Source organism: Protopterus annectens, chromosome 6.part1 (assembly GCF_019279795.1).
Source record: "Protopterus annectens isolate FY-2018-M chromosome 6.part1, PAN1.0, whole genome shotgun sequence".
Classification (NCBI taxonomy): domain Eukaryota; kingdom Metazoa; phylum Chordata; order Ceratodontiformes; family Protopteridae; genus Protopterus; species Protopterus annectens.
This window is the reverse complement of record NC_056738.1, coordinates 279,103,320-279,120,337: the sequence shown is the minus strand read 5'-3', so window position 1 is coordinate 279,120,337 and position 17,018 is coordinate 279,103,320. Positions and strand designations below refer to the sequence as shown.

General features: G+C 37.9%; 1 protein-coding gene across 1 annotated transcript in view; it reads right to left on the bottom strand.

The window, feature by feature from the left end:
* Positions 1–17,018, bottom strand: part of LOC122805511 — a 2,681,670-nt gene that overhangs the window by 1,013,866 nt on the left and 1,650,786 nt on the right. The gene's annotated exons all lie outside the window — the stretch shown is intronic.

Here is a 17,018-nt window from a genome sequence, read left to right as displayed (position 1 = left end):
TTCTAGCATTGAGTAGCATTACCCTCAGATTTTGCTTGCTTGTACCTGTTACAGTGGTGAATTTGTCATTTGAACTTTGCATAAAAAAAGCACTATAAGGGTGGCAAGAGCCTTAGCCAGTATCCAGAATCCCAAGGGTAACAAGGTGCAGGCCATCTCTGGCAAAGCATTGTGGTCTGTTGATCATGTTATTCCAGGCAGACAGATACTGGATCCCCTTAGAATGACACCAGAAGCTTAGCCAATTGTTGAAGTCAATCATTTTGTCCTTGTAATGTGGTATCATTCTGGGTGATGGCAGGATGCTACTCAGGGTTAGAATCATACCTGCCTGGGCTACAAGATCAGAGGGCTCCTCCATGTCCCTTTCCATGTAGTCCAGGGAGGTACATCTCAGGTCATTCACACCAACATGGACAATGACAGACTCATATTTGTACTTATTGTGAAGTGACCTGAGTGCGTGCATTATGTGGCAGATCCTGGCACTCAACAGGCAGCTGAGAGTAACTTTCTCCTTGTTTAGCCTGGTGAGTGGAACATCAGTGTACCTGACTATAGAGTCACTTATGACTAGAGTGTTGGGTAGGTTGTTATGCCTTATGGGCTGTGGTTGAGTGGCACAATGCGTTTGTAGGCTATGTGTCATCTGGGTTGTGTTGGGGGTGGAGGTTGCTTGTTTTTCTGCTTTGGAGGTCTCTATTGCTTAGGCAATTTTTTTTTATTGAGAGCCTCCGTGACTGTAGGTGTGTGCTTTGTGTTTCTGTGTGTGTGTTTTGGTGGTGTAGGTTTTGAGGGACTATGTGATGAGTGTGGTGTGTTGCAAGTGTATACCTTCTCCTCTTGACTGTCTAGTCCAGTCTTGGCTGAAGAGATCTTTGCTTCCAGTTTGGCTATATAAGTGCATCTCTCACAGGTTGTAGTGTTGGGTGGTAGGAGGAGAGGGTTGTCTGTGTACATGAGGAAACTGCTACATTGCCCCAAGATGCCCAGATTCATCAAGTAGATGGGAGAAAACACTGGGAACTGACCCTTAGACATGCCTGGATAGGTGCTTACTTATTACGTACTAAAAACTGTTTTCCACTCGACAAGTGAGGAAAGTTGAGTGTTGTAGTAATTTGTAGCTTATTTAGTCCTTACAACGAGTTCTGAACAAGTGCTGAGCTCAAAGAAACAGATTTGAATGTTAAAACTAAAAAACTGTCTAGTTCTACGGGAAAAGTTGAAGAGCAGACTTAATGGGCCCGGGAATAGTTTAACCCTAGCTAAGCGGCGATGCATAAAGTGTCAATTTTATTTTAAATAACAGTAGCAAATGAGCAAACTGATTTAAACAAATTAACCAATTAACCAATAAAAAGCTAAAAACTGAGCCCCGTTCCCAGCAGTCTTCAATCAGACAAGTTCTAACTGCACACTCCTGACACTAGGGTGCAGGGGAACCTTCTCCAAAAAAAAAGATGGCCTGGATTAGTGCTCAAGTTATACAAACAAAGTAGATTCAGCAGGTCTGAATTTAGTCTATGCTACAGCAAACAAGGGTATCACTTTCAGAAAGAAACAGTTCAAATAAGTAGGCACAATAAGCCTTTAATCAGAAACTCCCAGCTCAGAAGGGCAGAATCTACTGTCTCCTCCCACAAGAGTGCAGACCACACCTTCTTAATGTAAAATAACTGGCCGAAGCCCAAGTGCTTAAACCAGAACTAATACACTTTTAGAATAACAGACACTAAAAGCCTTCAATCAGCAATTCCCAAATTAGAAGGGTGTAAGCTACCTGCCCTGCCACAACAGTGCAGACCACAAACCTTCTTAATGTAAAACAACTGGTCTGAAGCTCAAGTGCTTAAACCAAAGGCTTAGAATAACAGTTACAATTTAATTAGGTTACTAACAAGCAGTAATAAATACAGCATTAAGAACAGGCATCAAAAGCAAAATAAAGTAATAAATTAGGAAGAAACACAAATACAGTAAAAGCAGATGAATAAAGTGCCATTTTTTATTATATAACAATAGAAAATGAGCAAACTGATTTAAACAAATTACCCAATTAACCAGTAAAAAAAGTTCAAAACTGAGCCCTACTCTAGCAGTCTTCAATCAGACAAGTTTTAACTGCACACTCCTGCCACTAGGGTGCAGGGAAACCTTCTCCAAAAAGATGGCCTGGATTAGTGTTCATGTTATGCAAACAAGCCTAGATTCAGCAGGCCTGAATCTAGTCTGTGCTACAGCAAACAAGGCACACCAATTTCAGAAAGAAACAGTTCAAATAAGCAGGCACAATAAGCCTTTAACCAGAAATTCCCAGCTCAGAAGGGCAGAATCTAGCCTCTCCTCCCACAAGTGTGCAGACCACAAACCTTCTTAATGTAAAATAACTGACATGTAGCCCAAGTGCTTAAACCAGAGCTAATACACTTTTAGAATAACAGACACTGAGCCTTCAATGAGCAATTCCCAACTTAGAAGGATATAAGCTACCTGTCCTGCCACAACAGTGCAGACCACAAACCTTCTTAATGTAAAACACCTGGTCTGAAGCCCAAGTGCTTAAACCAAAAGGCTTAGAATAAGTTACAATTTAATCAGGCTACTACCAAGCAGTAATAAATCCAGCCGAATAAATACAACTGAGTACTTTTAAGAAGAGGTAAAAGCAAAACAAAGTGCAATTTGTTTTTCTTAGTAAAGTGCAAGGAGAGAGGAAGGAGGAGCAGAAGATAATTCAAGGTTAAGAACCTAAGTGGGTTGACCTTCTCAAATGTTATCTCTGTATTAAGTAGAGTGAACACTAGACTGGGAGGGGTGCCCCATATCATATTTACAGTAGGGGCAGGCAACTGCAAAGCCACCAACTATAACACCACCAAAAGAATAGGGTGGCAGGGAGGGGAATAAAGAGTTTCAGGACAGATGAGAATCAGAAAACAATGCCAGAAAATACATAAAATAATTCAGTCAGGCAAAAAAAAATAATTCAAAAAAAATAATTCAGTCAGGCAAAATTAAGACAATGCAGAACTCTGAAAGGTTAAAATGCCAAGAAATATACTTAGCCATCAGCGATATGTTTCCATACAGTTTGAGAATCACACTTCAGCCAGAACACCAGCAATACAGTAACAGCAGGATAAGGAGCAGTCACACTTGTTTGGACAGTACAAGGACTACAGTTACATCCTGTGGAATTTAAACGTCCACTCTTGTCCCAGATATTATGCTACCATAACACTTTTGGGAAAACATGAACATGTTTACTGTGTGTGGACCAGGTTATTCTTAGTTCAAATACATCAGATTTATTTTTAGGAATAGATCTCTGACTGTATCCAACAATAGTGCTAAACCCAGTTTGCACCATGCAAGACCTTGATTCATTGGTTTTGCAGAATGCAAAACCAATTGTGTCCCACTTTCTCTCCCCTTATTTCTTTAGCTGCATTGGTCGGCCTGGCAAAAGGGCAGGTAGTAGTTGTGAAATAAAGTGTCTATCATAAAATTAGTTTAAGTCATTCAGAATAACTTTTGGCTCAAGTCTTTGATTCCAGCATTGGCATGCTAATCCTTACTTGTCTTGAAAATGTTAGCTGTGATGAGCTTATACTCGTGTGGCTGATGTGCAGAGCCATTTGATATGACATGAGAGCTCAACAAGGAGCATGCTGCTCAAGATGTTTTAGCTGTTTTGACTAATTTCAATGCAGCTAAGTTAAGTGAAGGTAGAAAAGACATGTCATAGTATGATTAAAACCACAGTCATCAGGATACTGCACAATACTCACAGTAACCAGATCAATGCATATTCCATATCTTGTGAACATGGTCTTGAAGCTGGCCATTATTTGTTAGCTAGTCACACTCAGTACATGTTATATCCACCAAATAGACCACCTCTATCAAGTAGTATTTGCCCTCAGATTCAGTGGAGTTGGCTGCTGTCATGCTCTTTTCCTTGAGATGGTTTATGGACAATTAAGAACTGATGCTTTGAAACAAGCTTTACAATGACAATATTAATATTTGGCTACCACACTGAAATTCTGCCTCTGTCATGACATTTGCTGAGACCTTGATCTACCTTGATTATTTAGAACCTCAGCTCATAACGATATGGATACTACTATTATGTCTTAGTATAGCAATAGGTCATCTTGATGGCAGTTATACTCTTACTATACAGTACTTATACATGGGATTCATAGATACTTAATAGGCTATTGATGCACACAGATTTTCTGAAGCTTAGCAATGCATTCCCAAGAAGTTTTTAGCCCTTCTATTATATGTATAAACAATCCAATGCCCTTGTATTTTAAATATGAATAGCCCAGACATTTAAATATTACCCTCATTTATAAGGGAGAAAGGTGCTAAACCAGGGGTGAATTTATGATTTTCCACCCATTCATCCAGGTTAGACTTGAACAGAGTAAGAGACATGCTTTGATTTATGTAGACAGGAAGATGATTCCAGAGAATTGCTGTTCTCTGTGATATACATCTATCCTTCAACATGTTCTATTTAAGTTGCAGAGGAGCTTAAGATCTTTTGAATAGGTGTTTATGGCATGACTGGGCTTCTGGGTGTGCAGTAGTTCTGAAAGAACTGGGTTTAAGACTCCATAAGAGAGGCAAAGATTGCCCCAAAGTAGCTTGTAAGATACGGAGTAGAAAGCAGGGTTTTGATATGATTAATGTAGCCTTTAAGATTCAGGCCGTTGATTTTCTTAGTGAGAAAGCATTATGGTCATTCAAGTTGTATCAAGTGTTTGGTCAACTACATACCAGAGGGTACACAATACTCAATGTTCAGCCTAATAAATGATGAATGCGTATGTGAATGCATACCTTTACTGATAAACTGCACAACAAAGGACTTTATGTTACAGTATCAGATGCATGGTGATTGAAGGACAGTTTTTTATATAGGTTCCAAAGTCCCTAACTACTGACTCAATTTTCAGAGGTGCATCAACGTGTCAGTTACAGGGTACATCATGCTTGCCAAAGGATACTATTATACATTATTTAGCATTTAGTTTTAGGCCATGATTTTGACAACAGCAATATGTTTGAAAAAGGCCCTCTTAGAGGATCTTTATGTCTTCTATAGAGCTTCTGATGGCAGCAAGTTAGCAGTCATCTGCAAACTTTGTTACCCATAAACATTTAATATTAGCTTTGACCTCTAACAAGTAAATGCCAGAGGGGTGACCTGAGGATAAAACCCCGGGATACACTACTAGTGAGAAGTCTTTTGGAGGAGGCAGAACCACCCACCCTAATTTTAGGGTTCTCCTAGTGAGCAAGTTTGCTTTCCAATGAGTTACACATGGATTTACATATAGCTGGGTAAGTTTATGAACTATACTTGAGTGTCACATGGTGGTGAATGGCTTCACAAGGCCTAGATACACAGACAGATTTTCCCTCATCCATTGCTTCAGTAACCCTGTTGAAGAAGTTGACCAAATTAAGTAGGTAGGAACTGCCCTTAACAAAATCAAACTGGTTAGGATCAAACGTTTATAGGTTGCCTATGTTTTTATTTATTAATTTCATAATGATCATTTCCATAGCCTTACAGATGAGGCTGGTCAGTCTTATGGGTCTATAATTGCATGAGTCAGTTGATGCCCTACCTTCATGCAGGTTGCAGGTAGATGATTGCTGCTGGCCTCCATTTTTCTTGCACGAAGCCTGTTTGGAGGATGATATTCAACAGCCTCTGTAGAATGTTACACAAGTCCTGTTTCAGGCTGGCCAGTAAGTATCTTGGTATGTTATTCTGCCCCATAGAGGCAGTGTTCTTGGCCTTGGACAGTGCTTTGAGGTCTTATTTTTGGGAGACATGACGAGGAAGTGCAGATGCCAAGTATGTGACCTGAGAAAATACAGGCAGAGAAGAAGGATGAATTTGAATTACATTTTTTGTATGTCCAGAGATTATGCCATCTATGACAGATTTTTTTCATAGTTGAGTTCATTTCTGCCAAGGTATTAGGGCAGCCATACTTAACACTGAACACAGGACAGGAGGATGGAATATCAAATAATCTGTGCAAGGAAGTACCCCAGTGTACTGCACAAATCATGGGAGACCTAGCCTTAACCAAATTTCTTGACCTTTGCCAGTAGGAACTGTTTAGACTTCCCCAGCCAAATTAAAACTATACCACTGCCAATCACTATCATCTCAGCATAAGGAATAAACACCTGACTATCTCTGAAGGCCCTCCAAGTACAACCAGGTAAACAAGCAGCCTAAAGGATGAATGAGTAAAAGTCATCAGCCGTGTAATATGAATCCTTGATGATGTGTTCCAGCAGGTGATATCCAATGGCTTTCTTCTGATCCTGGATGGCAACTCTGGAGTTTTCCCAACCCTTCAGTACCCAACTGCTAATCGAGTGAATGGAAAAATCAGGAAGCCCAGAAAAATGGGCCAACCACCCTAAAGCTGCTAGGTGGATGGGTAACATGCTAGGGTCACTGTTCAGCAAACATCTATGAGTGATACATTTCAATAACAAAAAGGTTGAGGTAAGTTGCTATAAAAGTGTGCGAAAGCAAGCAAAGTGGAAGAGAAGGCCCTCCCGGTATTCAAAGCACAAGACCTGAATAAGAGCCAGACTTCTAAAGTGATGCATGTTCCAGAGGGAGCAGCATCTTGAGCCAGTTAGCAGAATCTGGGAGCCTGAAATGGGAAAGGCTGTCAACTATGCCATTATCTTTTCCTGATATATGGTGGATAGAGAGGCTCAAATTAGTATGTAAACATGAGAGAACTGGTTAGTTCATCACAGAATGAACCCACCAAGCCTTGAACGATCTCTTATTAAGGGCAAGTTGTCATTGTGAAAACACATTCAAGGGTTAAATATTGCCATCTATCCCTCAGCACTTGTAAGGCAGGAATTCCTAAAAATAAAAGGGGGATTGGGGTGTAATGTTAACTAATGAAACCATTTAAAGAGTTCATGATTTTTTTTTGTATTTCTGCTGCTGGCTAACCATCATCTCCTTGGAATCTAGTGGCCAATTTTTCCTCTCTGGACAAGAGTCATTTCTGGCTCATTCATTCTCTGAGAGGCAAAAGCCAGTTGCTGAGCTGTTATTCTGGAAGCATGAGGGCTTTTTTTTTCTTGTGGCCCTCAATCTGACCCCTTGTGGCTGGTGTGGGCACCTGTAGATCCACAGAAAGCCATTCTATGCTCATCTCCAGTATGCGCATGCATCCAACACATTTTGCATTGAGAGACCATCACCGGCTTGGCTGGACCAAGCTTATGTCCCTGGTCTGTGGTTTCATTTGTTGCCTGCAGGCATCTACCTACACAGTGTTGACTGGGATTTACTTGATGAACCATCAAAATATGACACTTTGGTTAAAATGAGCATTTTAAGTTGCCTTCACCCAGTTTCTTGTTTTAAAAGAGTCTTTATATTTTTAGTAACAGAGTACCGCCCTTTTGATATTTTTACCCAACATTTCTCTGCCTCATCATTTAATCCTTATTCAGTTTACTCAACACCTCCCTGGTATATTGAACATGTTCTTGTAGTACTTCTTTGATTTCTTGACCCTGCGTAAGGGATGGATAGCTGCTATGGCAATACTGCTGTATCCACTGAGTTGTTAGCATCTCTCACTGAGTAGATATACAACCAGCCCCATTCAGATTCTTCTTGCAACCCATTAGATATATTAAGCAGTGGCTTATCATGTTGACATAGTAGAATTTGTTTTTGTCTTCTGTATGTCAGCACCATCAGATAGTCAGAGTCTCTTATTCTTGTATAACAATGAAACTTTCCCCACATGCTGCCCACAACTTATTCTGGTGAACAGGATTAAGCAGGATTGCTTTTTATGTCCAACTGTATACTCATAGGCTGCTGCTGTCGTGTTGTACCAAACCTTTTGTTGTTATTGTGTTTGTGCTAGGAGTTCATGGGACTGCCACAGGACTAAGATCCTGAAACTTAGTATGTATTGTACAACAGTCTCCTTTTGGAAATCATATTCACCCTCCCACTCATCATGAATTGATGAGGCCTCCTCAACTTGTGCTTACTGTAGCATGAATTTCAAAAATGCTCTGGATTCTTAGGACACCACATTGCATCCAAAAAAGAGATAGGATATGTATTTATCCCTCTCCAAAAAGAGATGGAGTAGTTACTTATTGGTCTACCATTTAAATTTGTCTTCATATACTCTAAACATGGTCTTAAGAGTAGAGTTACATCTGTTCACCATGCCATTTGTTGATGGTGATGGAGATGTTTTTTATCTGCTTTACCTGCAGCATTCCTGCTAAAAGATCAGCAGGTCTGACATGAAGTTAGTCCCCCTATCAGTATTTCTCAGGGAAGAACTACCTTGCTGAACATTTCTAACAGAAACTTTATTACCTTTTCTGCCTCAAAATATACAAAGTCATCAACTCAGTGTACGTACATCATACCTATTGCTCTTAGGATACTGGAAGTTTTACAATGTAAAGAGCAGATCAGATTGATAATCTGCACCTCTGCATAATTTCACCAACCTTAGACTGAGCCTACTGCTTTCTAGTATGGTCTTACTAACAGTAATTGAAACTTATCCAGAATTAATTTGCACACAAAAGCATGCATGCATAATATTTTCCAGGAGAGAGGCATGGATGATGCATTTGAATGCCAGCATCCTCTTCCCCACTTTACAGTACACTGCACTAGTCAAATTACTTTGGCAAACCAAGAACACAAATGACTATTTATATTTTAAAATAGGCCAACTTTTGCTTACATCAGTGATATAGATGGACAGAGGCCTGTCTGATCCAGGTGACCAAAGTCTGAATAGTGACTCAGGTGCTTGATGGCAGAAGCAGGTAGAAGCTGTGTGCCCATCACTGAGGAGAGGAAAGGGGCACAAATCCTTGGAACACATTAATATACATATTCTCATTTTTTAACTCAGATATTATGCATCCTTCTTTCCTGTTCACAGCTGACTTTCATACATTTTGCCACTTCTACTATTTACTTTCTCCCATGTGATAGCAACTTCCCATATGAAATCATCCTATGTACTAACCTATCTATTTATTTCTTTCATTCTTTCTTTCTTTCTCTATCTCATAGATCAAGACCTTGGTATGTAATTAATGAAATGATATCACTGTTAAACTTGTGATTTTATTTGCAACCTTATATCCTAATCTCTGTGTATTGACATTGTATTTAAATATTGTGTATATATTTTGCATGTTAATTTTAATTTTGTGGAGCTTTTCTCCCCGGGCCTCCATTAAAAACGGGCTCTTCTAGGCCCAGTGGACTTTCCCGGTCAACAAATTCAATAAATAAATAAATATAATAAATGATAAATCCTCCAACTGAACCAACAAGTACAGGCATGAGTCTCAACAAACAAAAAAAGTGGGGGGGGCTTACCAAATAAAGGAATTTTAAAAAAGGAAGTTAATCGAAAGTGTCTCCTAGGAAATCCCCAGCTCAACTCTTCTTTCATCCAGAAATACAACTTCATTTCCTGCTAATCAACTTATATATATTAACTGTATTTTTTAAATATACATAAGAAAAAACTGCATCCTGAGAACCTTCAGAGAAATTCTGGGGTAAATAAACAGGGCATCATTGCATATTCATTAATGCTTTCTTTTATTTTATATATAAATATATATATATATATATATATATATATATATACATATATATATATATATATATATATATATATATATACAGTAAAGTCTCACTTAACAGTCACCCGTGGGGATTGGTAGATGCCCTTTAATTGTACATTCCAGTTGCTTGAGATATGTTTTACGATTTTTGATTGGCTCATATACCTGCATTTGAGCCAATCAAAAATGGCAAAATGGAGCCTCTTCTGTTCAATGTGGAACAGTGGGCTTTTCCACATTAAACAGAAGAGGTTCCCCTTTGGGATTTTTGATTGGCTTGTATGACGACATACGAGGCAATCAAATGCCAGCTGCTTGAGTCTCGGATAACGGGTATTTTTACTATATATATATATATATATATATATATATATATATATATATATATATGTGTGTGTGTGTGTGTGTGTGTGTGTATGTATGTATATACACTCACACACACACACACACACACACACACATATATATATAAATATATATATATATATATATATATATATGTATATATAAAACAACCACACAGTCCACTCCAGTAGGTAAATCCAAAAAGATGGTTTAGTAGTCAGAGCTTTCATCCTTTCATCACACTAATACTTTTAAAACACAAGTTAGTTTAAATAAATCAACACACATTCCTGCTCACACGCACTCCAGTTCCTATAGCTTATTACATTAAAAATGCATCTGTGAAAAAGCCACATAAAATAGCAGCAAAGTTCAAGTTAATGTCAGGAGATGAACATCAGACCCTTTTGTTTGAAAGGCTAATGTCTTTGCCACTAACCAGAGTATATTCATAATACAGAATGCAAATACTGCTACTTCAGTCTCTTATTTTTCAGTTCTGTATTGATGCTGAAGTGTTTGCTAAAAAAAGGTGGGGATCCATATATCACCAAATCTCTCAGAAGTTAGGAACAGATGCAAGGTAACCATGAGCAAAGCTGTAGTATTGTTGCAGTATGTACAATGCAAGAGCACACTGACTAGTTGAGGGCATACATGCATTAACAACATTTTGTGCACAAAATGTATTAATTAATGGCAACCACTGTTTAAACTTCAGCTGCTTTATACTATGGAATGATGAACAATGAGTTCTACAGTGATTCTTATTTGCAATTACTGCATGGCCTTCTTCAGGTTTAGAGAGAAGAGGATACTGCAGTTTGGTGGCAATGTGAGAAGATTAGAGAAGAAAGGGAACGTTAATGCACTGTGATAGCAGAAAATCTGGTACTGATGATCAGAAGGTTTTGACCCCGCAGATACTGCCTAGCTTCTGTTTAATTCTTCTTCTTCTTCTTTCGGATTTTCCCAGTTTGGGGTCACAACAGTGGATCACCTGTCCGCTCATGATTGGCAGTGGAGTTTTACAGTGTCGAGTTGCCAGCCCAACCTTCCACAGAAGGCACACACATGCACATACTCACACCTAGGGCCAATTTAGAGTGTCCAATCCACCTACAGCATGTTTTTGGGATGTGGGAGGAAACCAGAGCACCCGGAGGAATCCCATGCGACCACAGGGAGGACATGCAGATTCCACACAGAAGGCACCCCAACCGAGGATCGAACCTGAGAACCTCTTGCTGTGAGGGGGCAACGCTAAACGCTGCACCACTGTGGCCGCCCATGCTTCTGTTTAATTCTAAATATGTTATTTATTTATTTATCAGTTCTAATTTCCTTGATCAGAATAACTTCAGTCAGCTAGGTGAAATTAGTGTCTTCTGTAACAGAGAGCAGAGATTTGGCCTTAGTGATACTGAGGCAGATTCAAGTGGTGCTAAGTCATGCTTGCTAAACTGCAGTTTAGAAGTGGCCATTAGGGTGGTTCTGGCTTTGAAGTCACTAGTCAGAATATCGGCATATTGAGCTAACATGGAATCACCACAAAGAGTTCCATAATCTCATTAATAAAAATGATGAAAGGTAGTAGCCAAATCCTAAACTTTGTGAAACATCAAAACTCACAGTGTGGGGAGGGGAGTTAGGGCAGCATGCCATCTGGAGACTGGAATTTATCTTCTACATAACTAGTGAACCATTTATGGGTACAAAATAAAAACACATACAAAGCCACAAGTATGTAAGAATGTCTGTGGCTGAACATGTTAAACACTTTGGGCACCTCAAGGAAAAGTAACCCTGCCCAAACTTCCCAATATTCAACTGGGAGTAAAGGAATTCAACAGTATTAAAACAGTAAAGTATTAGTTCCAAGTGTTAGTCTAAAATCAAGTTGAGAGTTAAAGATGAGATTATTAATAACTACAGTGGATATAAAAAGTGTACACACCCCTGTTAAAATGCCATTTTTTGTGATAAAAAAATGAGACCACAATAAATCATTTCAAAACTTTTCCCACCTTTAATATGACCTATAACCTGTACAATTCAATTGAAAAACAAACAAATCTGTTAGGGGAAAAATATATAAAAAAAAACGTACAATAAGTTGGCTGCATAAGTGTGCACACCCTTAAACTTTGTTGAAACACCATTTGATTTAATTACAGCATTCAGTCTTCTTGGGTACACACTTGCCATCAATTAAAGAGATTCTGATTAACCCCAAATAAAAATTCAGCTGTCCTAGTAGGATTTTACTGACATTTACACAGTTGCCTGCTACAGCAAAAGCCATGGTTCACAGACAGCTTACAAAGCATCAAAGAGATCTCATTGTTGAAAGGTATCAGCCAGGAGAAGGGTACAAAAAAAATTTCCACAACATCGTATAAACCATGGAACACATTGAAGACAGTCATCAAAAAGTGGAGAAAATAATAAAGTCATTATATACTTCATAGCTTATAAGCAAAGGGATCATGTCCAGATCTCTGGATGTCATTGCCCCTCTCTTCTCAGCCCTCTTTAGGCCAGACATTTAGTATATTGCCCCCCTTGGCATGTATCTCTCCAGACACATACAACAAATGGAATGCCCACAGAGATACCTTACTAATAGTATACAAGACCTAAATGATATGTGGCATACAAGATGCCCTCCGAGGAAACAGTGTTGGGTTTATTGCATGTCAGCAAGTGAAATGTCATCAGAAATACTTGGTCTAGGGATCTAAATCTTCTGCAAATCAAGAAAATGTTTATGAGGGACAGGTATATCAAACAGAGAATCCTACTGCTCAAAACACGCTCCCTATTCATGTAAAACAAAGCTCATCTCAACCCTGTACATATTAAAGGAAAATTGGATCTATGGACCAAAAACAGAACATTATTCTAGGACTACCTCCAATACTGCTAATGAACAGAGAACAGAGACACCACCTAAATGCTTTAACCCATGCATGGGTCCCCTCGAATTATCTATGCTATGATCCCAGTTATTCTCATTAGGGGTACTGTATAATTCTAAATAAAATGCAACATGATATACCATGTAAGAGATATTTACTTTAATAATAAAGAAAGATTAAGCAGCAAATGCATATTCACATCTAACAGAGTTATGGTTGTGCACACATGAACAAAAAGGGAAGAACTTACTCTCACAACATGCAGAGAAAGCAAAAACATTTTTTTAATTATAGTAGCTGCAAAGGAACCAATGATACAGTAATTGATAATATGCATTTCCCTTTGGCATACTCCAGAAATGCATCACACATATACGACATAAAAAGAAATTGGCTAATTTTTACCATGGATTGATGCATTTATAGAATTATTGAAAATGTACCCAAATTTAGTTTTAAGAAGAATTTAAAAATTGTATGCTACAAATTATCTTCGATCAATATAAAATTTAATAGACATTGTTATATTTCCTTGCATGAATTGTTCACTATGTGAAAATAAAGGAAGCTGAATATATATATATATATATATATATATATATATATATATATATATATATATATATATACACACACACACACACACATATATATATATATATATATATATATATATACACACACACACACACACACACACACACACACACACACACACACACACACACACACATACACACATATATAGGCATATAAACACAGGTGCTATTTATTTTAATGATTCCGCAGATAGCACCAGTAAGAATCTGACAAGGTTGTGCAGCACTTTATGTTAGTAAGGCAAATCTCACATTATATGAAAGAGTCTATAACCACATATTTGACATTGAGGAAATGGTAGAACACGAATATTTTAACCGTAAGTGACTGAGATAGGGGCCACACCAAATTTAAATTTCAAGTTTTAGCAATTATAAGGACTGGTGATTTGAGAAATCAAACAGAATTTGTGGAAATATGATGCTAGAATGTCACAAATATATTGGATTAAATTACTTTGCTTCTATGAAACCTATTTTAAATTAACAGTTTTTTTAAAGTGCTAAATGTGTTTTTATATTTAATTTGATTAATATGATACAGTACTGTATTTCTTTAAATGTTTTTATATAGTGATGTCATTCGTCATGTGATATGATGAATGTTATACAAGATAGAGTTAATGTGAAATAGTTTTAATCTAGTGATACTTGGTTGTGAAAACGTGTGTTGCTGTTTATTCTTTCTGCATTATTAAAGTAAATGACTCTTACTTTGTGCACCACGTTACATTTTCTTCAGAATTGTTTGATTTTGGATACAACACATTGCTGTATCCAGCAGTCCTTGTCCTTCTCTTTTTGGTAAGCACTAATAATTGAGCAAGGGGTGGGTTAAGTCGAATCTAACACCAAGTGGGATAGGTTAATTCAAACACCAAAGGGGAAATTGGTTAGGCTTAAAATGCCCTGCAAGGGCAGCTAGCCTAGTACTTACCTATGAACCTATGAGGGTTCAAAGCCTACTTTTATAGAATGGTGACTGATAAGAATTTAAGTCTGGGGAAGCTATGACACTGATAACAGCTTTTATACATTCTGGGGTATTTTTTCCTTAGATGGTGACCTCAGTGGTATGAAATGTTATGACGGGCCAAAGCATGCCCATGTTGATGTGAGTATTTAAACAATGGATGCTAATATTCCAGCAGAGGCTACTTGCTTCATGAAGTCCTACAAGTGTAATGGATAATGCTTTGCAATTTCTTCATAACTGTGCTATGGGAAGGTATTACAGCATTTAGGCAGATGCTACAATTCAACACATTTTTAGGTTATTGGTGTGTTACTCCTTGATTTAGTATGTGACTTCCTTTATTGGAAAGTACAACAAAATTACTTTATTTCTAGTTTTTTTTAGACAACACGTGGTCTGCTGTTGCTGTTAGTTTAAAATGATGCTAAATAGGTCAAAGGTAGTCCACAGAAGTGCTTGATATGAGGAGTGATGCAAGGGTCATTCAATACATGGATCTGTGTTTTGCATATTAGAGGTGTACTATTCTATGTATTTATCAAGCCAGAATTAAAATAATATATAGCATTCATCCAGTAGAAAGTAAAATTAAAGCATTGAGGACACTAATAAAGAACCTGGGGTTATATTTTCATATATTCCTAGAGAAATAAAAGAGGTGACATTCATGGATCTTACTGTAACACCAAAAGACAAATGCAGACAGAGGATTACTGAAAGAGCCTTCCAGCACAGTAGTTTTACAAATATTGCCAGAAGCAATTGTCAAGATGCAGCCTACAGTGTTCTTATATGATGTGGACTTACCCAAAAGTGAAAGCAATCAGGAGGAAAGACAATAAAATTACACTTAAAGACAAGTACCTTGCCCTACTCATCAGGTGAGAGGTTCCATTCAATATTCAGATCACCAGTACAATAAGCTCTGTTTTTATATTGCAGCTTATCCACTAAAGATCAGTCTCTGTAACAAACATACAGGACTCATTAGGAACATAAATACAGACTAATAAATATAACTTTGCATGAATGACATTTGCACTTAACTCAGTTTGTTGCCTTATGTACACCTTATGGAACCTGTAGATCTGACTAGGAGCAGAAGAGGTGGGTTTATTAAAATACATTGAATCCATCCACATCTTTATGTTGTGTATCAGATCTTAGGATGCTGTAGCCTGGTATATCTGAATCAGGAAAAATAGGTATTAACCAGGTTTCTGATAAAACTACTCTGCCTTTTGATATATTATGCTCCAGCTTTGAAACAGATACATCTTTTTAGATCTTGAGACTGTTAAAGAGAAAGTGCTGTTTAAATGCATCCTCCACCAGCCACTTGACAAAAGGCAGTGAATAATATTGGAAGACATCTCTAATATGTTGTGGCAGTATGAGCATGTTCTTGGAAAAAGAAGAAAAGACAATACATGCAAATTTTACACAGTATAAATAAAGAATGATCTTTGAGCTAACAGAGATGAATGAGTTTTATGGGCATATGAATAACAGATTGAACTATGTAAGTTACCATCCAAGACAAAGGCTACTTTATTAGCCATCAGGATTCAGGGCATGTTGAAACTGAAATCTGCGGAATGTGTTCATAAATAATGCATCTATGTGAAAACAGAACAGCTGTAAATGGTAATTCATGATGACCAAGAAAATGGCTACAGTGGCTAATGCAATTACACAGTTTGAGCCTTCTGTGCCTATTACACTGGCATTCAATGCTTCACCTTAAGGAACTGGCACTTTTTTTTAGTACAGAGGTTACTAAATGCTATATAGAGACATACTGCATTCCCTTGAATATCAGGTAGCCTAATAATGCACTAGGTAGCAGGGAAGTCTGTAGTCTTTTGGGACACATGCAAAAGTCCTGTTATTATTCAGTTGGGACTGGTAATATTTAATTAGCCATATTGGCCATTTTTAAGCATCATCAATGATAGCAATGACCTTGCAGTGCTGGACCTGTTAGTACACACCAGTGACAATTAATTCAAATCAACAAAGCAAATAGTGAGAAGGAGTCATGTTTACTGTATAAGAACACAGAAAAAAGAAATTGATCCACTGAATATATATTATACCGCAGTCATCAAATAATTACTAATAATAAATATCTTTATGCAGAGATATATCAGAAACAATCCAGAGCTGTCCATGGTATATGACATTGTTTTAAAAGGATGAAACAAAGGATATAATTCACTTTAACCTGTATTTACAGTATGAAGAGACCAGTTTTCTGTGTCATGAGACTCTAGCATATGGACCTTGATTAGCAGGTCATCTTAAGCTATGCATCAGACAGAGCCAGATCATGGTCAAATGGAGCCCTGGGCAGGATAATAGATTGGGACCACCCCTCCTGCTGCAACCGTCTACCCACTCCCCACCTTAGCTAACCCCCACCACAGCAGTCTCCTCCCCAACCATTCCGGTGTTCCATTA